Source organism: Mytilus trossulus, chromosome 5 (genome assembly GCF_036588685.1).
Source record: "Mytilus trossulus isolate FHL-02 chromosome 5, PNRI_Mtr1.1.1.hap1, whole genome shotgun sequence".
NCBI lineage: Eukaryota > Metazoa > Mollusca > Bivalvia > Mytilida > Mytilidae > Mytilus > Mytilus trossulus.
In genome coordinates, this window is record NC_086377.1 from 27527750 (window position 1) to 27552700 (window position 24951).

General features: G+C 32.8%; 1 protein-coding gene across 11 annotated transcripts in view; it reads right to left on the minus strand.

The window, feature by feature from the left end:
* LOC134718714 (talin-1-like) overlaps window positions 1-24951 on the minus strand; it is a 146274-nt gene that overhangs the window by 96766 nt on the left and 24557 nt on the right. Inside the window, exon 1 of one of the 11 annotated variants that reach the window (XM_063581388.1) lies at window positions 7189-7318. The exons of 7 other annotated variants lie outside the window; for them this stretch is intronic. The gene's annotated coding sequence lies outside the window, so the exon portion shown is untranslated. Of the gene's footprint in view, window positions 1-1263; window positions 1398-7099; window positions 7319-24951 lie in introns of those variants that run through there. 3 more of the 11 variants (XM_063581386.1, XM_063581385.1, XM_063581391.1) reach the window with 3 other exon arrangements.

A 24951-nucleotide genomic window follows, 5' to 3' on the forward strand; every position in this document is an offset into this window, starting at 1 on the left:
TTTTTTTTCAATATATAAGGAATGGAAATTATGTTAAATTATTACCATACAGATTTAAATACTTAACTTAAAAAATCAAAAATAAAACTAATTGTGTAATTAATATTTTATCCAACTGTTGGTATTCCAATGAGTACTATAAGTGTTCACCAACTACATTTACTATTATGCAAAACAACAAACGGTTCATTAGCCACATATCAGTCAATGACATGGCAATAAAACAAGAAAGAGACCAAAAGAAAAATAGCAGTACATAGTACACTGTACATGTACATAACATACAAAACTAAAAGACTGAGCAACACAGACTCAAACTAAAAACAGGAGATGATCCTAGATACTCTGAAAGGGTAAGTAGATCCTGCTCTACATGAAGCACCATTATGTCTTGTCGTTTATGTAAGTACAAAACTGTTGACAAGTCTATAATTTCTCATTGTCTTGTCGCTTATGTAAGTACAAAACTGTTGACAAGTCTATAATTTCTCATTGCCTTGTCGCTTATGTAAGTACAAAACTGTTGACAAGTCTATAATTTCTACGAGCTCATTAAAAGAAAAGAGAACAGAATTGTGGGGTATGACAATTGAATATAAACTCATCATAGATCCAATGAATAAACGAATAAACGTTGTATTTACGGCAGATGCATGTTTTGTCTACAAAAGACTCAGGGATGCTCAAATCCCAAAAAGGGAAAAAGGCCAAATAAAACATATCAGTAAAATCCCATCTAATTGAAGATCTACTCCATAGCTTGAAAGTGGCACTGAACAATTATCACAAGGATCTACGAGAAGTGCTACGATTTGTGTATTCCTTTGGTAACTTCCTGGTCTTGCCCTTATCGTAATTTAAAATATCATTTAAGAGGAAGAAGATGGCTGACAGATCAGAAAATCTTTCAGACAAATACAACTCATTATGTTAAACTGCTGACCAAATATGGAAACATTGTCTGTCTTCAGTAGTTTACAAGATAAGGGGGGGATAGAACAACAGAAAAATAACGAAAATCGATGCAGTAGAGTCTAATTCCCTGGAGTGAGGGAATAAAATTCCTCAGTGTAGATAATTAAAAAATTAAAACATCGCTTGTAGAAAAGAATCGAAAAAGCCAAATGGGTTGCATGATGTTTCTGTTTAATTTAACCCACAACCTTAAAGAAACAACTAGACATAAAAAAATTCAAAGCCACAAGCAAAACTTTTTTCTTATTTTCCCCAAAAAAGCTTAAAACATAAATAAATGTTACTCACAAAGCCTCCTAAACATGTGTGCCATTCCCTAACCTGCTAGAGGAGCTCTCTGTATCATATTTCTTTACCTTCAGAAGAGGAGAGTTACACTGGCCATACCCACTTCTTGACAATTTACCATCTGATAATGATTCATAACTGACAAACCAAAACCTTTTGAGAGATTCGTTTTTATTCATTTGATATTTTCAATTGACAGTTGCGTCATTAGGGGACCAATTGAAGGATTATTTTTATTATTCTTTGACACAATGCATAATTCATATCCCGAAAATGTAATAAATAATCAAAAAACATGCAAGATTAGTAATTTCGTAAAAATAAAAATTAATTTAGATGATTTTTTTCACAAAATATGAGTTAAACCCCCTAAACGCACCTCTTAATAAAAAGTCAAAGTTCAATTTAAGTCATCTGATCTTTAATTTCAAAAAAAGGAAATGGACAATTTCATATCCAATTTAAGCTAACACTAATGATTTCCTCTCGTTCAGATAAAATATCATCTAAAATATTCATATATGGTTGATAATTCGATTGTGCTGAATTGCACAAAACTTCTTGTCTATAAAATAAATATATCATTTCCACTTGGGAAGGTTATTCCCATACAAATTAATAACTTTATACACACAAAACATAAACCAATTTAGACAATACTTTTACTGTCAAAAATAACTGCGCTCTGACAAGCTGTCTGAAATTTACAATACTTTGTGCACTTACAAAATATCAAACTCATTTTGGTAGTTCTCTATTTTAGTACTCGCAGGAGGCGAAATAGCTTTTCAATTGTTTTAAAAACACCATTTAAAGTTTAATTAGTAAATAACGGTATTGTATTTGCAGATTTTCAGACATCAATTAGTGATTATCCATTTCAAAATCAGTCATTAGACAACTGCAGTTATGTAGCATATATATCACAACATCAATCATAGAATTGATGCCCTGAAATTTGTGCCTCATCCAATCATTATGTTTTAAAATGTTTGATTACTACATGCAGTTTCACTTTACGCCACTAGCTCCACAAAAAAGACTGAGCAAGTCAAGATGGTATTTTCTGGCATGCTGAAAATGTATCAGTTACAGTATACATGTTTGTCAACAAGACAGCAACACAACACTCATATGAAGGAACTTGTGCACCTTGAACTCAACACGGTTGTAAAGGGAAATAAATTTAGCTTAAATAAAGTTAATCAAAAAGGGATAAAACTCAAACTGGAATGAAGGCAGTCAAAAACTATCAATAAATATGTATATAAACATGTCTTTTGCAAATATTAAGTTCAAAAATGATTGTTTTAAAAAAAATAGTTAAAATACTAATACTGAGAGGAATTAAGAGGGGTAAATCAGAAATATTTTTCATTAGTTTGAAAATTGAACTTTTCATCTAGGTTTCTTCCACCATCATGATGTGTCGATAACTTACAAAACTGTTTAAATTTATTTGCCAGACCTAAACCTAAGAATTTCAGATTAAATAGTTGACAGGGTAATATTTCTCCAAACCACAACTGGAATTGTATAGAGAGCACTGTCACCAAACTGACAACAGAATAAAATGAACTGTATTATTAGGGATGTCTGAGACAAAGTAAACAAGAGGAAGTCTGTTTGTATTTGACAACAGCAATTGACTAGAGCATGCTGGGAGCTTGATTAAAAATATGCAAATATAAATATACCACAATACTTATTAAATATTTCTGACTAGAACATCAATATTGTATTTTAGGATTTATAAAATTAATTACAACAGAAGAAACTAAATATAAATTTACAAGTCTGTGAAGAGTGTATCTCCCGGAGTGTAGCCTACGGTTAAGTGGTCAAACTCTTAAAAGTCTCCAAGTTTTCTAGTATATACTGAAATAACATTAAATCTTGTGACTTATAAGACAGAAAAAAAGTTAATAATCTTAAGATTTCTTCCTATTTCAATGACCCAAATATAAATTGAAGTAATAACACGAAATCATCATATTTTAACCACCACCTGTATCCCTGTTAATATGGTCCCATGCTGGGTAAACAGGAAGCATTTATAATTTATCTGTTCACAGAATAACCTGATAGATAGACATCTTATACTTGAAGGAGATTTGGAGAATCTTGGTGTAAAATATTACAGAAAACTGTCTAAAAATAAAATCATCTTTAATCCTTTCAACTTCAAACACTTATAATAACCTGATATTCAAAATAGAAGAAAAATAACATTTTCATAAATTTTCACATCCCTAGTGCTTTTTTAGATTTAAACTTCTTTAAAAACACTCAAAGCTTTACATTTGATATTTAGGGATGTGTAAATACTTGTAAACTTGAAAAGCTACAAATTTTCCTTTCACAGTCATTTTATATTTTATAAGCCATTTAGCAATGCAAGTTTGATTAAAAATATTAAAAGATAAAACAAATGTTTTTACAGAATGGGACGCCACTGAATTCATTCAGCCTCCCATACTGTAAATTTCCCAAATCCACTATAATCTTAAAAGCCCACTTAATTGCCATTCTTTCAGTCATTTCCCAAACGTTCAACATACTTGAAGGAAAAGATACCCTTCAAGTAATATATAACTCTAAATATAACTACAAATCTTCATTTGACTTTTTGGGCACTTTAGCCTCTTGTCTGTGGCTGAAGTTGTATGACCTCCTGGGTCAATGGCCGAGAAACTTGAATTACATCACATATATCCTATATATTCATATCTATTTATATGAATTGTCTAACACAAAATGGAATTGCATAAAACATCCTATTTGATATTAATATTTCTATGAACTATATAATGGACAAACAAGAATACAGCTTTCAAAGAAATGCATCTGCATTAGACAGATTTCATAAATGAAGCTAAGAATCACATTTTCCTTACAGAAGCCATTTGTAAACTATTTAAAATTGAATTACTTCTGTATATCATTACATGTGCAGTATGCATATAGTCATCATGTGTGACAATTAGAGTAAAATTCTCAATTTTATTACATAATGCAGTTTTCAAATGTAGCTAGAAAATTAGTTTGCAATACACAAGCAAAATTGAATTTTCGAAAGAAAATGCACAACAATCTGTGATTTCAATTAAATATTTATTTGTATCTATAATTGCAGATTATGCATCTGTTTCATGAACAAGTAGGTTTTGTGCAATGTAACAGTGTAAAGCCAGAGTAGTAACTTTCTGGTCTAGATAAAATTGAGAATGGAATGTGTCAACAAAAAGGCAACAATTTAAACAACCACAACCATGAGTAGATAACAGCCCAAGGCCACCAATGGGTCTTCACCAAAGCAAGCAAACCTAGCACCTGGAGGTGGGCTTCAGCTGGCCCCTAAGCAAAAATGTGTACAATGGACGTCATTCTAAACTCAGAATTATATAAATGAACTTACAGTGTTGCTCAACTGAATCTATGCACATATTCAACAATGGTAGACAAAACTTATGACTAAAATATCTTTCTGGTTGATCAATTCCATACTACTTACAGATGATTTTTACTTTAAAGTTTCTATCTATCAATTATAATTTTCAAGATAGTGAAAACATGCACAGTTGTTAATTACTGTGTCATTAGGGCTAGTGTGGAGAGTTGTCTTATCACATCTTCTTTTTTATACAAACATTTAAAGGCAATAACAGTCCCTTTAAAGAGTTGGCTGAAAATTTGGTATACTGTGTATTCATTATTATTCGTTGGATACCAATATTCGTGGTTTTCGTGGGTACTGGTGAACAACGAAATTAAATGTTCAACGAATAACAATTTTTCTATAAACTTGTATGCAGACTTCGGCAAAACCACGAAATTAAATATGCACGAACTAGGAATTTTTCCTTAATCCACGAAAATTGGTACCCACGAAAATAAATGAATCCACAGTATGTTGCCTTGCAGAAACTGTCTTGTTCTGTCTTGTTGATCATTTTTGCTTTTTAAATCTTTATCTATCTTTTGTAGTTTTCAAGATAAACAAAAAGCAAAACCACTTTTTCTTAATTTTTGGTGAAGTTATATAATCCTCAGACCTAAACCTTTGCACTAAATCATAATTTACACTATAGGTGACTCATTTGCAAACGTATCTTCAGAATAATTTTGTCAACAAATATATATATGTATTAGTATTACTAATATATATAAACTGACATTGTCAGATGAAAATGACCAAGGATAAATAAATGGATGACCCACTGACCAACTATCTTATACTCAGCCTGAACTGAAGTATCTAAACAAACCTGGCATTTCTCTTGTTTAAAATGATATCATGATAGAGAGCAGAGGCGGATCCAGCCATTTTAAAAAGGGGGGGATTCCCAACCCAGGACAAAGGGGGTGTTCCAACTATATGTCCAAATTCAAATGCCTTGATCAGCCAAAAAAAAAGGGGGTTCCAACCCCCAGAACCCTCCTCCTGGATCAGCCAATGAAGAAGCAAATAAGATTGTTAATGTAACAGCCTTTACATTAACATGTGCTGATATAAGCATGACAAGGAAGGGGACACTGACGCTCAACCTCAGGCATAGATTTGATGTTGTTTCTGATCTAAACTTAAGAGATCAAGGACATAAAACAGCTGTATGTATTTTACTATATGCTTTGTTGAGTCATATTTTAATGCTCTTTTTAACAAAACATCATATCTATCTATGGCTATTAATACATGTACTCATGATAATGTGAATACATTTTTATAACATGATTTTTTTACATCGTGAAAAAAGCGATGTCAAGCACCTGCAAGGACAGGGGCGGATCCAGCCATTTTAAAAAGGGGGGTTCCTAACCCAGGACAAAGGGGGGGGTTCCAATTACATGTCCCCATTCAAATGCATTGATCGTCCAAACAAAAAAAGGTGGGGGTGGGTTCCAACACCCAACCACCCCCCCACCCCCCTGGATCCGCACCTGAAGGAATTGATACAATGATTACTATCAAAGGGGAGACAACTCACAATGATCATGTTGCTTTGTTACCCATTATGATACCCCTAAGAAATATATTGACAATCCCCCCTAAGGACCAACATGGGGTCAACTCATGATGGTAGTCACAAAGTCATCAACTTGTTCACAATATTAAGCTTTAAGTTGCAAAATAACCCATCACCAAACAACAAGTACAAATGCACTAGATTATTTTTAAAACATTTTAATTTGAAACAAAGATGTCATTTATTGTAATGGGATATCCTGTATTATCATTTTTTTTACTAATCATAGAATGATAAGGTCAACTTGATGAAAGATCCTCCTCCAAAATTATATTAAAATTTTCTGTCTGAAAATACCATAATCATGATAATATCTTGGTGTCAACTAGCATAGATACACCCAAACAGGACCAATTAACACCCTTGAAAACCTAGTACACATAAGATAGCCTTCACAAAATCCTTACCATTGGCGGATCCAGGGGGGTTCGGTGGGTTGGAACCCCAACTTTTTTTTGGCCGATCAATGCATTTGAATGGGGACATATAGTTGGAACCTCCCTTTGTCGTGGGTTGGGAACCTCCCCCTTTTAAAATGGCTGGATCCGCCCCTGCTTACACTCTGAGTGATCGTCAAGGACCACCTTAGAGTAACTATGGTAACAAAATTTTCAAATATAATGAGGAAGAGATGCAAATGTCAAACATGACCTGAGAATCCAAGGTCAAGGTCATGTATAACAGGTTGCAAATGGGTGGAGAAACCATATGGCAAGTGTAAAGACCGTCTGCTTAAGATTATAAACACTTCACACTGTCTGAGACACAAATCTAAATTAAGAACCACATCACCATATAATTACACATACCTTATCATCATGTCTATCCTGGTCAAGAAAGTCATTAACAGTAGCCAACCACAAAAATGTACACAATTTTTAATCATTCTTTTTCTTACCTCTCTAAGTTACATCCTGTGTGTATATACAATAGACAACAACAACATGGTCTGACGTCATCTCAACTGATGAATCAAATTCATTAATTAACCCAACCTCTCCTTATTTCTTCCCTTGCTCCTTTATTCCACATGTTCTACGATTCAATAAGTAATGGCTTATCAAATTGCTCTCTGACCTAACTTTTGCTTTCCTCTCAAAATTTCATTTCAAAACATTTGTCAAATCAAAATTGTTTCTATTGATTTTTCTTCAACCTCTTAAATACTACAAGATTGTTCCTACACATTTTTGAAATTCATAAAATATCCATTTTTTAATAACTTTTTCCCTTCAAATCTTTCAAACTGTAACTTAGACAAAATTCAAACATCAACCTAACCCAGAATAATCTAAATCAATTAAATGCAATAGATCTTAAAATTGCTGCTATTTTTAGAGCCACAGTACTATTTTCAGGTTCTCTTGTATGATGTGTTGTGGGAGTTAGTATCAAAGCCTGTTATCTGATAAACAAATAGAACATGATCATGACTTAGAAAAGCTTTTTTATACCACCTGTTAACTTGGAACAGGCTGATGATTCTTCAAAGAGAAAAGTCATTGCAAAAAACACATATACAAAGGCTGAGGTCATAATGGCCATCCCCAACTGGCTCAAAACCAGAAATAAAATTTATTGCCAGTGAATAAATTGACTAATACAAATTCATGGATAATGCTAGGAGACAGCAATCTAAGTAATTCATTTGTGGTGAACCAGTTTCAGTTCTGTATTTCTGTCTAAGACTTAACCAGATCCTAGGTAGGGAGGGTCCTGATTCTTATTCTTGATTTTTTTCAATTTCCACGCCCCTTAAACGAAAAAAAAATAAAGCTCAGCCTCTAACTACACCCTCCTTTAAAAAAATTCTGGACCTGCCACTGACAATTATAATTCAATCTTATAACGAAAAAGAGATACCAAGAAATAGTCCAGATGTTCATAGTATGAATAAATAAATAATGAATTTTACAATTCTAATTTTTTAATAAATCTTAAAATGTGTGGTATAGATACAGGACATGCTAACTTAAATCATTAAATTGAGGAAATGCATCAAATCTTTCACAAAAATGTAATAAACTAAAACAGGAAATCATAATCATGTTAAATATCAGATCAGGGGAGATAACCCAAAATCAAATGATTGTTTTTTTATCTTAAAAAAAATCTCAAACATTTGTTTTTCACAATTGAATATATATACATTATCAAACCTACCAAAAGTTTTAATTTAATAATAAAATATCTAAGGCAACTCACGTATGAAATGTAGGTTTATTTTGCTCATTAAATTTTTGCTATAGTTTACAATACAATAAAACCCTAAGGCAGTGATACATCACTGTAAAATATCATGAAAAATTTCTCAAATAAAAACAGAATGCAAAACTTGACCAATCATGATAAATGTTGGTCATAGTTCCTTTATTGAATTAAATGTGGTATGAACTGTGTAGTGTAGTATGTATAATATACATACATGTATAAGGCATTGTAAGGATTAAGTGGCAATATATAATTCAGAGAAATGAATGTGCACAGCAATGTCAGACAAATTGAACTAATTACTGCTAGGTGCCCTGTACAGTCCCAATGAAATAAACATTAAAATATTTATGTAAACATTCACTGGCAGACCCATTTGGAAAATCACCGCGATTTTTGTAAAATATTCGGTGTTTTTTGGCCAATCTCCGCGGAACGGATAAAAAATAGAGGTTCATCGTAGATTTTCCGTTTTACAGAATATTTTGCGGTTCTCCGGAGATTTTCCGTGTCTCAGGGAATTATCCGTTTGTCCGATAAAACGGGTGTGTATTGAGTCATTGATAGAACCAGTGATGCGTGAGCGACGGTTATTAAAAGGTCGGTTGTATAATCCGTTATGCGTGAGCGACGTTCAATCATTAATTGATCGTTGTATTATCCGTTAAGTGTGAGGGACGGTTGTATTGAGGTACAGATTGTAATATATGTAGAAGTTTACAGAACTATCATTAATCGATTGAGATATACGGAATTTTCAAAAATTTATCACATAATGTTTCTGTAAATTTAGAGAGAAACAGATTATATATTTCTCGGGGTTAAAGGTTTACTTTTATGATTGAAAAATACATGTGTATGTCTGAGGCCGAAGATCATTTAAACTTCATTGGCAAATAGGAATTTTTAAAACGATCTTGATCACCTGCTGATCCATTAATCTTTCAGAATGAAATGCACATTTATACCTCTTGGGGTTGAAGGCATATATTAGCAACATTAACAATATGCTACGATGAGATAATGACAAGTTGCGAATTTTAGTCCGAATGTGTATATATATGAGCATATGGACATACATTCATCTTTATAATTAATCAGTTCATCTGTCATTTGTTTTATTAAATTACTTTTCAATTGTGGTATAAATACAATTTAATCATTGTGTAAGACGATTTGAGAATAATGCTTTCATCGTAAATACTTCAGAAATTATAATTGATTCAAGAACCGATTATTGGAACAAAAATAAAATGAACGGCCTATAGGAAGTTCTAACCTTAGTTGATATCAGGGGTCAATTGGTATAGCAGTATGTAACGTAATACAACGATCGTCGATGCATAATATGCATATGTAAGTATACAGTATGCATGCAACTGGATTTCGACAACTCGTGGGTTGTCTTTTAGACAAAGAAGTTCCATTTTAAAGATATGAAAGTACGTCAATGCACGTCTTGTAAACTAATCTGTTACTTTTTGAAATATAAATAAGTTATATTTAAAAGATTGGATGGTTATTTCACACGTATTAAAGTTCTTCTGTCATCATTACTGTTTTTCGATTATTTTTTGAGAGTTCGATCTTAAGACATTTATGGAATATTTGCCACTGGAAGTTAAACAACCAACAATCAATCATCTTATTACAAAATTTAAAATATGCCTGAGCGATAATATTCTTTTAAATTTTAATGTGAAAGACAGTTTCTCCATTTATAAGAAGGCACTTCCAGGTCTAATTTTAAGTGTATCTACATTCCGGGACTGAGATTTATTTACTATACTAGCAAAAAAAAAAAGAAAAGAAAAGAAATGATGATACGTTTTTTTTTTTTAATAATTAAATAATTGACGTTAAAAATATATGTAATTAACTTGATCTAAAACTTGACCTCGCTCATGATAGAGAATGTTAAAAATCAATTGTGTCGACTGCACGGGATTTTCCAACGGCGGGAAATACCCTGTAACTATAAACACAGGTGATGTTATATACTGACCGATTGTGGAATGTCAATTCAGGGTTAAAGTGATGTGTAATGATTGACATTATCGTGCGCTTGAAAGTTGAGGCTCTAGTAGGTTCATTTCAATTGATAATCGAAAATCTAAAATCATTTTTTTTTTCAAATCAACGATGAAGTTTTGGATATTATGGAAGGGATTTTTTTAAAGACAACGGAGGTACCTTAAAAGTCTATAGGAAAATATACAAATAAAATAATATAAAACAATTTCGAAGGTCACAACTTGTATCTTATAAATCAATGATAAAGCGACTTCATCAGTATTAACAGTTATAAGATTGCAATCAGATGACTTTTAATTTTGTTTGTGTTTCAGGACTGGGAGTGTATACGATTACCTTATATTACATTGTATTTACAAATGTTTGTTTATATTGCTTGACCCTTATGGGTGTAATTTTGCAATAAAGATTAAAAATATATACTTAGGATGTTCCATTCTCAGCATTGTTTCTTGTCTGTCTGTTCGTTTGTTCGTTCGTCCGTCTGTCCCGCGTCAGGTTGAAGTTTTTGGTCGAGGTAGTGTTTGATGAATTTGATATTCAATCAATTTTAAACTTAGTACACATGTTCACAATGATATGATCTTTCTAAATTTAATGCCAAATTAGAATTACCTCATTCCGTCAGTCCACTCAGGGACTTTCTAGTCCCTGGTCTGTTAAACATAGAAAATGATAGTGCGGATTGGGCATCCGTGTATACTAGTGACACATTCTTTTTTTTAATTTATAAAACTTGTTCTCAGTGGCAGATCCAGATTTTTTTATATATAAGGAGAGGGAAGACTAACTGATAATGTCATGAGAGGACCAGCTCCAATCATTCTCAAGTGATTCCCTACATAATCAATATTTATTTTTCAACAAAAGGGGCGGACACCGTGTCATTCCCCCTTTATAGCCGACTGAGAAACTCAAAGGGCTGTTTAGGCAGTCAATGTCGTCAAAAACTTCTATGTGTTGTATAGGCAGTCAATGTCGTCAAAAACTTCTATGTGTTGTATAGCCAGTCATTGTGTCAGTGTAAAACTTCCATGTATATCAATCAATCAAATCAAGACTATTAAAAACTCCCATCAACGCCATTCCCCACTAAATCCGGCTCTGGTTCTATTAATTTCATTACTTCTTCAGCATACTAGTATCGGTAGCATGTGAGTATGGTAGCACTCCGTATATAGGTCTGTAGTTTTGCATGTATGACACTAACAGTTGGCCTAACGTATTAGAAGGCCAGGGTTGGAAGGTCATTCAACATTATGTGGCTCAATTGCAACTATATTTTCTGTGAAGTGCTACCTAAGCCGTGGCCAGGTGAACCCTACCCATTTTTTTTCAAAGGATTTTCCAATAGCACATCGAAACACTTCCAGCATTCTATATTTTTTTCACCAAAAAAATTGTACCTCAGCATAATACAGGTCATGAGGTACATTTGTTTGAGGAGGGGGTTTCAATTACGGTTCTTAAGTTTAATTTCCTGTTACTACGAATTTTCGGGAATTTTTTTTTTTTATCAGATTTGCCCTGTTGTCTTTTCTTTTAACTCCGTGTAAACCCTCACACGCGATGTTTACAAAAATATTTAATTGTTTCAAAAATTAAATTTGTTGTATTACCTCTTTTAACAAAATAATATTTAGTTAGCTTTATTTGCGCCTTTTCAAAGTCCAAGCATTGAACATTGCAAACACATATAGATATTTTCAAATGAATTAGAAAATATCTTCCCAAATCGACAGAACGTACACAGAGATATGTGCCACTGGTCTTTACCCAGTTAACGATTCACTCTTAAATGCATTTCTCAAAAAAAGATGGGAAACAGAAAAAAAACCAGACTATATCTTTTGGATAAACAGCCAGGGACATTTCCAGACATGAATATAACTACATGGACCATCGCTTACAAGTTTTGTGACAGAACAGACTTACAACTTTACTATAGTACATGTACAGTGCTTAGAATTGTCTCATAATTTTACTCCAGTTTACATAGTGCATTCTTTTATGTTTTATGATAACAGAACTGTGTTTTATCAAGGTTTATCATAACTTCTATGGTTTTATGATAACTGATTTCTGAGGAATATGTTTAATAATGCAAACTTTATTTAAAGATACGTTTTTTTCCAATAGGCGCTAAAGAAAAGCACCATATGAATATTCATGAACCTACAACGATTGCTCAAAATCGTTATTTAAAAATCCTGTTTGTGAGATGTAGATTCATTTCAATACCGAAATTTCGTCTATATATTAAGTTTCACAAGTGTATAACACGGACAAGCTATCAGAAGGTACATTACTCCCATTTTGTTTTGGTGTGAACCATCGATGTTTACAGCAATATCAAAGAATAAGATGATGATGGTAGAAAGAACTATGGGCGTCATGTGGCAAATATTACATGCATATCGGACCATGAGTTGTCAATCTGTATGAAAAGATTTCCAATACAACCATATTATTGAGAAGGAATGTTTACATGCTAAACTCTCGTACTAGTATTGCAGGGTTCTTGTGTCGTTCACCTTAAACACACATCTTTTTAACAATGTATAAAAAAAAGACAGAACCAATTTAATGTCATATATCCCTATTTTTTAATATAACTATAACAAGAATACCCCTATTTAGCGGACAAACTGTTTATTCTTTTTTCTGTTATTGAATATTGAATACCAAGAAGGAAAAAAAATCCCGAAATTAATTTGAAACTTTGATACTCAATAGTTTTCCAGCAAAATATTCACATCCCTTGGGGATAATTAGTGTTTGTCCAGTGGCATATATATATAACATGCATGTCGGAACAGGAAATTTGGCATAATGTACTTTCAGAACCATGTTCACATCATTATACATTATAGCCAACAATTGTGATGACGAACTCCTTCCTTTGTTCGAGAACAATCTTGTTGAAATAGAAATCTGTGATTTTACTATGTCCATAACTTCGATGAACCCAAAGCAAGTTAAATATCGACCTGTATTTAATTCAAATAAGTTCTCTTCTTCTTCTTCGTCCATCGACATCCCATGATAACATACTGTTGTCATACGAGGACTAGTTTATTTACAAAACTTTTAACCCAAATAAACAAAATGTATGTTTCTTTCTTATGTTCAATGTAAAAATGTATATTATTTTGAATTGCAACTATCTATAGTTCCTTAACTTTCTATCAAGGCGTATAAAAGAATTGTCGATTAGTGCGTATATTTTTGTTAAATCAACATTTCTTGTATGATTCAAACTGTCCTTCACTTTTGAGAACGAGTACTTTCATTTCCCCAAATTTACCCTAAAAAATGTGAAAACAGATTTTTATTTTTATCAGATCTTTTTTTGGGGGGAATTATTTAGATTTTTATAAACAATATTCTTTACACCAGAAATGTAATTTATAAACAAGCTTATGCGTTTAGTAATGACTAGTATATCAGACACGCAAGACAGAGATTTATACTACATGTACTATACACCTGATAGTTCAAAATGGAAAGTTTCAAGTTATCGGTCGTATACACTGATCAATACCCTTAGAAGTGAAGCGATGCATGAACTTGCAAGTCCGACAGGAAATCGCTTGAATACCTGAACGTGTCACCTCACAATACATTTGGGAGTAATACCTTTAGCCATGGTGATCAGACAAGGGAAGGTACGAATTTATTAAAATAAGTTTATTACATAAAAGAATTATGAACAAATTAGATTTTCGAAAACAATTTTCACGGAACACTTATTTACGCTCATTTATGACTTTGAACTATGACTTTTTTACCAATTCTCATATAAACAGTTAAAAACGACAGACCTTGGTTACTTTAAAAAAAACAACACCATTTTCCGTATCAAGTTAGTTAGTCGGACAAAACAACCGTACGATTGACACGATATCGACACGCGATTACGACTACATAAGGCTACTATGGTTTTGGTCCTTTGTGGTTCATAGACATGGCGACACGCAGAGAATTGATACTCTAAATTTAAAATCGATGGTGATCTCTTGTCCAGCAGAATAAAACTTTAATACCTATGATTTTTAGCATTTTTATACAGAATGCAGGACACAGATCCTCCTTTGCTGGAAAAGAAAATTGGTTGATTATAGAGGGAATAACTGAAGCGGCCGCCCCGCCCCCTTTTATGCATTTAGTGCATATGAAATTTTCTGGATCCGCCACTGGTGTGCTAGCTAATAAATTATATATTTTCACTACTTTACATTCTTAGCCCGTCTGTGTGAAATGCTCTGAGCTTCATCAGGTCCACGCGCGGAGAAATAGCTGGTATCTCTCGATCGTTTAATAAATTGAATATTCATGTGTGCCTAAATGGTCATAAATATATTTCATTTTACAAATTAAATGATTATTCATCAACCTATGATCACCTATGGTCCGGTAATAACTTTTATTTTTTTATTTTCTCTTTGTTTCAATTACAATTTGCCGTTCGTTTTTTGAAAAAAAATTACACGGCTAATCATTTTAAGACAAAACCTCGGACCAAACACTTCGACTAAGCTATTATACTGACTAACTTGGAAAAATAAACCCAGATAAATGAGATTTCTATGGAATTTTTAATTCACCAGTTAATCAGAAATGTCCATCTCTAATATTTCTTTTGCATTTGATGTTGGTTTATATAAAACAAGTGAAACTGCGAGCTACTGCTCACTGATGATACCCCCGCCGCAAGTGGATAATATTAATTGTGTAAAAATATGCACGTGTTCGGTAAACAGGAAGCTTTCGAGTGATAAATCTGAAAACGCATCACACGGTATAGCTGACTTATATTAACCCTTAAACCAAATTTCAGAAATCCTTGTATTGTAGTTCCTGAAAAAAATGTGACGAAAAATTTTCAACTTGGCTATCATGTGTAAAATCAAACAAGTGTTCGGTAAACAGGAAGTTGTTGAGTGATGAATCTGAAAACGCGTCACACGGTATAGCTGACTTATATCAAGCCTGAAACCAAATTTCAGAAATCCTGGTAGTGTAGTTTCTGACAAAAATGTGACGAAAAATATTCATGGGACGGACGGACTGACTGACTGACAGACTGACGGACTGATGGACTGACGGAAGGACGGACAGAGGTTAAACAGTATACCCCCCTTTTTTCAAAGCGGGGGTATAATTAAATATCTTACGATGCAAAGCTAGTTGTTTGCGATGATGCGTAGCTGCATGGTAGATTACTACGTGAATTAGATCATTTTGATTATCTTTGAATTCACTAACACGTGGCTGTTGACACATTACACACAATATACTTAAAATACCTGGGGCAATTTACACTTCTGGTTTATTGTCCCTTTAACCAGCCACTGTATCTGTGTGTGGTGTATTTATCTACCGTGCAAGGGTTGTGTAGCCAGTCAAGGTCGTTAAATGTATCTCTGGCTCCATTGACAGACTACCATAATATATTCGAAAGCGGATCCCGGATTTTGAAAAAAAAGAATGTGGAAGGACGTAAAGACAACATTACAAATTGGACTAGTGTACATGCAACATTCAATCTATTTCTTGTGTGACAGTTTACTGACTGTCAAACCCGTGTTCAATTTATTATTTTGATAGTGCCTTGAAGATAGCTGAGTAAAATAAATATTTTTTTAAACAAGATATATACATGTAGGGAGCTCTATTTTTACAAACCCGCTCATGAACAGATTCATTTTTTCTTATATTTACTTCCTGAATGACACGACTCTAGAAATGTTTGCAACTGGACATCAATTTAAAAATTAAATAGAATCAGACAGTCATGCTCGAGCAAATAACATTGAGAACGGAACTTTATAGCAAGATATATACTATAGTGTATACAGATTGTATTTGAACACATACGACTTGAATATTGTCTTATAGTTGTAAGTAATTTTTCTGTAGTCTTCATATTTTTCCCCATTATTCTATATTCTTTGTTTTCTTGGTGTCTATTTTATTTACTTTTTTGGCCCTTTGTTGTGCACTTTTTGTCCATATATATTCTCTCTTCTTCTATATAAATCCTATTCAAACCCAAATAAACATACACAATCAAAATGTTCAACTATAAACCCCAGTTGACTTGTCATCCATGGAGTTTTTCTCAACCGTTGAGAATATAACAAATGCTAAACGAGTCCGTTTAAAAAAAAGATGTGGTTTGATTGCCAATGAGAAAACTCTCGACAAGAGACCATATGACACAGAAATTAACAACTATACATGTAGGTCACCGTACGGCCTTCAACAATGAGCACAGCCCATACTGCATAGTCGGCTATAAAAGGAGAAAAAGTCTAGGAGTCCATTGCTGATATTACATATATATAAGATTAATGTATCACGTATACGTCTGATGCTTAATTGTTGGGGCTCTGCTGGAAGGCAAAATATTTAGCTCTTTACTGACTAGTATTTAACAACTGAAACTAGATAAGTTAAAGTCTAAGTTATGAAATTCAAGGAATCTATACATGCTATAACAGCAAATTTGAACGGAACCAAAACGAAAATTAGTAAAATAATAAGTATACAACTTGCATTTCAGCATTTTAATATTGGTAATTATTAATGATGTAATGCGTAAATAAGTTATCCTACACAGTGGAACAAATGGGAAGCCAAAGTACGTTAATGTCTGAATTAATCTTCTGCAAAAACAATGTCATTTTGTTTATTTTATCTGGTTAAATCTTCTGACATCAGACTCGGACTTCTTTAGAACTGAATTTTAAATGTGCGTATTGTTGTGCGTTTACTTTTCTACATTGGCTAGAGGTATAGGGGGAGGGTTGAGATCTCATAAACATGTTTAACCCCGCCGCATTTTTGCACCTGTCCCAAGTCAGGAGCCTCTGGTCTTTGTTAGTCTTGTATTATTTTAATTTTAGTCTCTTGTGTACAATTTGGAAATTAGTATGGCGTTCATTATCACTGAACTAGTATATATTTGTTATGGGGCCAGCTGAAGGACGCCTTCGGGTGCGGGAGTTTCTCGCTACATTGAAGACCTGTTGGTGACCTTCTGCTGCAATTTTTCTATGGTCGGGTTGCTATCTCTTTGACACATTCCCCATTTCCATTTTCAATTTTATTTCAATAAACTGACTTAAATAAAATTCAAGCAAGTTAAACTGTAAGCTTGCCGCCGTTGATACCCCCGCCGAAATATTTCGGTTCACAGGAAGTTGTTGAGAAATGAATCTGAAAACGCACCACACGGTACAACTTACTTGCATAAACTCTGTAACCAAATTGATAGATACGAAAAAGATAGATATGGAAAAAAAAATACTTAAATAAATGTTTAATTTACATGTAATGCATCTTTGTGTAAAAAAACGTTTGAATTGGCTGATCTTTTTGTAAAGCATGCTATTTTGACGGTTACGGATTCAGACTCATTAAGGATGCATTTTTTTCTAACACAAACGATGCAAACGGCTAAGCTCGCACATGTTTTGATCATTTCTTTTAAACATACGTTTGCAAATTTTTCAGAAACTTTGACAAACTATGCAAACGCTAAAAATACGTCTACAGTTTGTCGTTTGTTAGTACAAACGCTGCATTTGTTTCTAACTTCAACCTGATTAAACGAAGTATTTGTTTCTACGTTTGTAAAAAAGTCTGGTTACCAACAACATTTGCATGCATTACTGAAAATTCAAACAGGGTCATTAAAGATTTACCAAAAGATGTATTTGTTTCTACTCGTGTAGCGTTTAGAAAACAGTAACACACGCGACGTTTACAAAATTCTTGTTAGAAAGAAATGCGGCCTAAGAAAAATCGTTTTAGAATCACAAGAAGTTCTGATAGGTCGTAAAATAAACTTCCCATCACTTTATTCTTTTCACATGTCAATTTAAAAAAAAAATTCTCAACGATGTCATAATTGAAAGCACGAGGAAGGCTGACCAAAATGTTCAACTTGCGGCTAGTGATTGACAGGTATGATTATATCTTGGGGCTCTTGTGGGGAGCGTGGTGTCGGACGGAAAAAAGATTTCCAGTATTCATATCTATATAAATGTCGATCTGATGTGGAAAATTGTGAGTTTTTTTTAATAGCACAAAGAAAAAGACGTCAGAAGAATTAGAAGAGTAACAATGTGTAACTATAAACGTATTACTCGTTTATAATCTACGAGACTGATCAGATCGAAGTTTGATAAAAAAAAAACAAAAAAACATTCAATATCAAACCTTCTTGGTTGGAATAAACATGTTCAATGTATACCTGCAAATATGTCTTAATAAATTAAATTGTGTATTTAAATTATCTCTGTTGAATACAATACAATTTATTACATGTATCTATGATATCCTCCATAAATAAATATCTGCACAGGTAAAGTTAAATTCGGATCAACAGATTGATTTACGACCTTCCGCTTGTCCATGTTGTATTGCAAAAATATCACAGCAGGTGTTACTCACAGTCAGTAGACAAGTGTCAAATCAGTATGACATTATGTCGGATTACGGCATCTGCAGTAATTAAGACCCTGTTTTTACTGTTTTTACAGGAACTGATTTATCTTAACATGACAATAAAGAAGAATTTTGTAAGGTGAACATATTTGTAGTACTGCAAAGTTACCACGTGCATTTTCCTGTTCATTGGTCTCATTTAAATAGATTATTCTTTATTGAACTAAATTCGATATTTAAATTGCAAGTAACTTTAATATCAAAACCACCGATTTTTATTTCTCGACTGAAAAGGGTAATAAGACGGTTATTTTTATCTGACTGTAAACAGTGTATATAATCACAACGATCTATTAATAACCGCTGCTCACAGATAACGGATTATACAACGATCTATTAATAACCGTCGCTCACGCATCACTGGTTCTATCACTGACTCAATACACACCAGTTTAATCGGACAAACGGATAATTCCCTGAGACACGGAAAATCTCCGGAGAACCGCAAAATATTCTATAAAACGGAAAATTTACGATAAACCTCTATTAATTATCCGTTCCGCGGAGATTTGCCAAAAATCGCGGTCATTTGCCAAATAGGTCTACCAGTGATTAGTTTCCTAAATTTCATGTCTGTTTTATATATCAAAATGATCATCAGTTTTGAAAAAATGGCCATGTAAAAATTAAACAGTTCTGTCAACCAATGAGACTTGAGTGAGATCACAAGGTTATATCTACATGACCAAATCAAATTCTGAAGTTATCATTAAAAAATCATTACTGTAAAAGACCAAAATCGATAGAATCTACTAAGTTAACTGTATTAAAGTGAAGGAGTTAAGTGATGTATATGTTAAAAGTCAGACTAAATTCACACTGTAAAACAATACCATTATATTATTTATGAGAAAATAACTAATGCATATTATCTTTGGTTAATCGTAGGTTACATAACGTTAGATAAGTCTATACACTCTCTATAAGATACAATTAAAAGTAATACATAGAACACTTTAAATTTAAGTAGGGTAGTAGATGCTTGATCTAGTTTGAATTCTGTGCAAAAAGTACTTACCGTAATCCAATTTCTGTAAATTCTGGTGATTGTAATAAAAATTTGTCCCTTAACAGGAACTGGTCACAATCGGCCAAACAGTTGTTTCCCTTTTGCAGAAACTGGCTATGGTAAGCTTAAGAAGGTTGAATTTCTTGGCAAAACTGTACAGTTGGAAACTGTTTTTGATATTAATACAGCAGACACACATTTGACGATTTAAAATTACAGAAATTGTTAAAACAGCAGATATGTAATGAAAGTTATGTACTTTAAAAAAAATTTAAAAAAAATCGGAAATTTAAAAAAAAAATTAGTGTGAAACCTTGATAAAGCATTAGTTATACAATTATATAGAAGACACTTGTTTTACTGTAATATAATAATTAATAATAAAACAACATTAAAATGTCAAGGACCTTTTGTTTTACTGCACATTCCTAACTAGAGCCTCAAATATTTCACCAGTGAATCAGATCAACAATGTCAATTATATTCCAGCCTCCACTTTAGAAAGCTCTAATTTAATAAAACACTTCAAATTTGTATAATACTGCCTAGTAAATAATAATATAATAGATAATAGTGTCAGGAATGATAGCAATTATTACAATAATTTCACTGTTCACTCTCTTATTTGTCATGCTCTCACGGAATCATTCCTTAAATGGGGAAAATTGAGTGTATGACTGCTACGGTTAATTGTCATACAACTACAAGGCAATTTTATAAATGTTGTAACTGATAAGAAAATACAATTGTCAATGAATGTTTTTGATTTTTTTTCTTTGTTTTTTACAAATACATTGAAAGTTATCAATCATAAACTTCCACTCAATTATTTATTCAATCTTCATCTTAAACTAGAGAGGCTTAGCAAGCATGTACCACTCACTGGACCCTATGCCCATTGTCAGCCAATACAATGTCCAAACCCCTTGAAACTTCTTCAATCTCAATGGATACATTAGGTTGGTTTTTCATAATTTGCAATTAGCAACAAATTGGTGATTTTTTTTTTAACTAATTCTCTTCACATGTATGTGTACACACATTTTTAACGTCTATTTTTACTATCTCTTTGGGTTTTTTTTAATGTCAAGTCAAAATCCACTTACAACTAGACCAATCAGATGAAAAAATGATCCCTCAATTTTGAATTTTCTGATCATTTTCTATCCCTGGCCTGATGACTTACATTATATGATAAATCACCAAAAAAGTTACGATCCCCTGCTATTTTTAATTCATTGCTTATGGTCCCTTTAATAATCAAAACGCCTCAAAAAGTTTAAATCCCCATTTTTTGTAATTCCTTTCCCTTAACCCCTCTTAAGTCTACAACAATCAAGTCCCCTCATATAGTTTAAATCCCCTGTAATTTTAAGTACCTTTCCTCTTGACCCCCAAAACAAATAAAACCATCCTCTTGACCCCTACAATAGTCAAACCCCCACATAAAGTTATGATTTTTCTGTCAGTTTTTATCAGTACAGGATAACTGTTCTGCCCTATCTTTCCTGATTGATGCTCAGTAAAACAGATGTCTATGTAATTAGCTGTTTCCAGCCAAGACAATATAATGGTTTTCTTACACTAAAGAGCAGGTTGTTCTGATATATCAATGGATACTGAGTATTACTTCCTGGTTCCAGTGACCTGACTTATTTTGAGGACATGTGTTCTTGTGACAAAATCTTGCTAGAAAAAAGTACTTGTAGGTCATAAAGATTTCAGTACAACTTAGGCCAAAGATGTATAATTTGTTTTGAATTACTATCTGTATGTGATATGCAGGCATGTCCATCCCACTTAACATGCTGGGTGGAATACAATACACTTATTTGAAATTCATAACATACTATGTACTCAAACTGATATAGGGAAAGTGTATCATTTTACAACATACTAGGCATGTCTGATTTGTAATTCTTGCACATATTGCATAATAAGTATCAAACTTTTTTGGCAAAGTTATTGTTTGACAATAAATTTCTTATTGTACCATCTCAAATATCTTTTGCTGGATGACCAGGGGTTGAAGTCATAAAACTTTACTCAGTGCTTGGAGCACACAAATCATGCTCGAAACATGAAATCCAGCATTTTGATTGGTTAATTCTCAAGTCTGAGTACAAAAATCAGCTCGAAAGTTTTATGACAACAAGGCCTGTAAGGTTGGAATTTCAAGACAAATTCATGATTTCCTATGAAACAGTTTTGTTTAGTCAGATATTATAACCACGCCCTCTATAACCCAAATCAAAGCATTTTTTAAAGGAAGACAACTGACTAATTCACAACAGACAACAGAATGAGGTAGCTCCTTGATTTACAGATACTATCATGCCCTTTACATTGTTTAATAATTCATTCATATAGAAATCTCAGTATCAGATGTAAACTTTTGGGTTTTTTTTCATTGCATTGTTGAATGCTTTAAAAAAAAATCAAATTCATGAAACAATATTTAAATACATACAAACGTAAGATTATGTTTTTAATACTTCATTTTCACAGAAATCTCACAAGCAGATATAGATATTTGGGGGTTTTTTCATTGCTTAGTTGAATACTTTTCAAAAATTTTGCAAACATATGAACAACATATATATATAAACAAAAGTAAGTTATCTCACAATGCTCATTAGAGCAATAATCTATTATCTTCATGGAAGACTTTCAGGCCTAAAACTTTGCTCAGTGCTTGGAGCACAAATATCATGCTCGAAACATAAAATCCAGCAATTTGATTGGTTGATTTTTGAGTCTGAGTACAAAAATCATGCTCGGAAGTTTTATGACTGTGAGGCTGGTGTGGCAAATCTCTGGAATTTCAAGGATTTGAAATGACAGGTTTAAGTCCTCAAAAAAAGTATGTATGAAGACAATTTTAATAATAAACATTTGTTTTCCTGCTCATAAAAAAATCATGAATTAAAAGCAATGCCATTTATAAAATTGAATAAATTAATTAATAACATTATAAATATGAGATAAAATATTTTGAACACATTTTTATCAGATCAATATTTTGTACTTATTATCTGGCATTGAAGTATAATTTTTTTTTTATTAATTTTCTATGAAATATCACCCATCCTGTTATATTATATCCCAGGACATCTGGGGATAAATGATATTTGTCAAAATGACAACCAGTGACATTTTACAGAACTCGTTCATTATATCCCAATTAACGTAATTTATTTGGAAATATGAATAGATAAAATATATTTTGTAACTAGGCTGGCTGGTTAACATGAGAATGTCCATTAAATGAAATATCTCAAATTACAAACAGAGGTATATAGACATAGGAAGATGTGGTGTGAGTGCCAATGAGACATCTCTCAATCCAAATAACAATTTAAAAAGTAAACCATTATAGGTTAAAGTACGGCCTTCAACACGGAGCCTTGGCTCACACCGAACAACAAGCTATGAAGGGCCCCAAAATGACTAGTGTAAAACCATTCAAACGGGAAAACCAATGGTCTAATCTATATATAAAAACAAGAAAAGAGAAATATGTATAAATTACATAAACAAATGACAACTACTGTACATCAGATTCCTGACTTAAGACAGGTGCAAACATTTGCAACTGGATTAAACATTTTAATGGTACCAAACCTTCTCCCTTTTTCTGAGACATGTACAAAAGAGTGAGAACTGACTACCATATTTGGGCCAAAATATAATAGTTGTGTTTTCTGCCTCCACCTACCCTTAATAATCATGTCTACCCCGATTCATTTTAAGGACTTTTCAGATAAGTAATATTAATTCAAGAACTTTTCCCTACATAGTCTATAGATATAGGAAGATGTGGTATGAGTGCCAATGAGACAACTCTTCATCCAAATAACAATTTATAAAAGTAAACCATTATATGTCAAGGTACAGCCTTCATAACTTTACACGGACCCTTGGCTCACACCTAACAGTACATTTGTAGTTTATTCTTAATTTACATATATACCATCTTCCTGCATGTTACAAGGGTATGTCTCTGCACTGCAAAGTACATTTTAGGTTTATGACTAATTATTTCATGTTCTATTTGCATGTATGGCAATGTATGATGAAAAGGTTCTTTTCTTCACTGTCACTTTATAGTACCTAGATAGTTTTATTCTTTATTTACACATAATATCTTCATGCATGTTAAAGGGTGTTTTTCTGTACTGCATACATGTAGTACAAATTTTGTGTACTACTAATTCACATGTACTATCTGCATGCATATTGAAAGGGGTCTTCACTACTCCCTGTTTGGCTGCCAGGGAGAAGTCACTTCAGAAATGTGGTGACCCCTGGTGGTGAAAGGGTAGTTTTCAAAACTGCATATACAGTGTAACCATGTGTAATCAGACACATTGGGGGACCAGAAAAAAATGTAGGGTTAAGCAGGGTTTCAGAATAGGCATATTTAATTTTTGGACCATGAAAATGTGTCGGTTAAAGCAGAATTTTGGAATATGCAGGTGTCAGATTAGGCAGGTTACACTGTTAAAGTACAAATGTGGTGTATTATTTATTTCATGTTCTATCAGCATGAATGGTGAAAGGCTATTTCTCTGCACTGCATAGTACATCTACTTCTAATTCACATGTATTATCTGCATGCATATTGAAATGGTGTTTTTCTACACTGCATAGTATAAATGTGGTGTATTTAATTCTGTGTTTTATTTGCATGTCTGGCGAAAGGGTACTGACTCTAGTTCTTAACTGCATAGTACAAATTTAGTGTATTACTAATTGCATGTACTATCTGCATGTCTCTGAACTGAATGTGTCATACCAACAAATATATACAACATGGTTTCTTTCTTCTCCCGATGTAACTTGTCACCAAACATTTTAAGGTCAAAATGATTAAGATATCTAATGTCT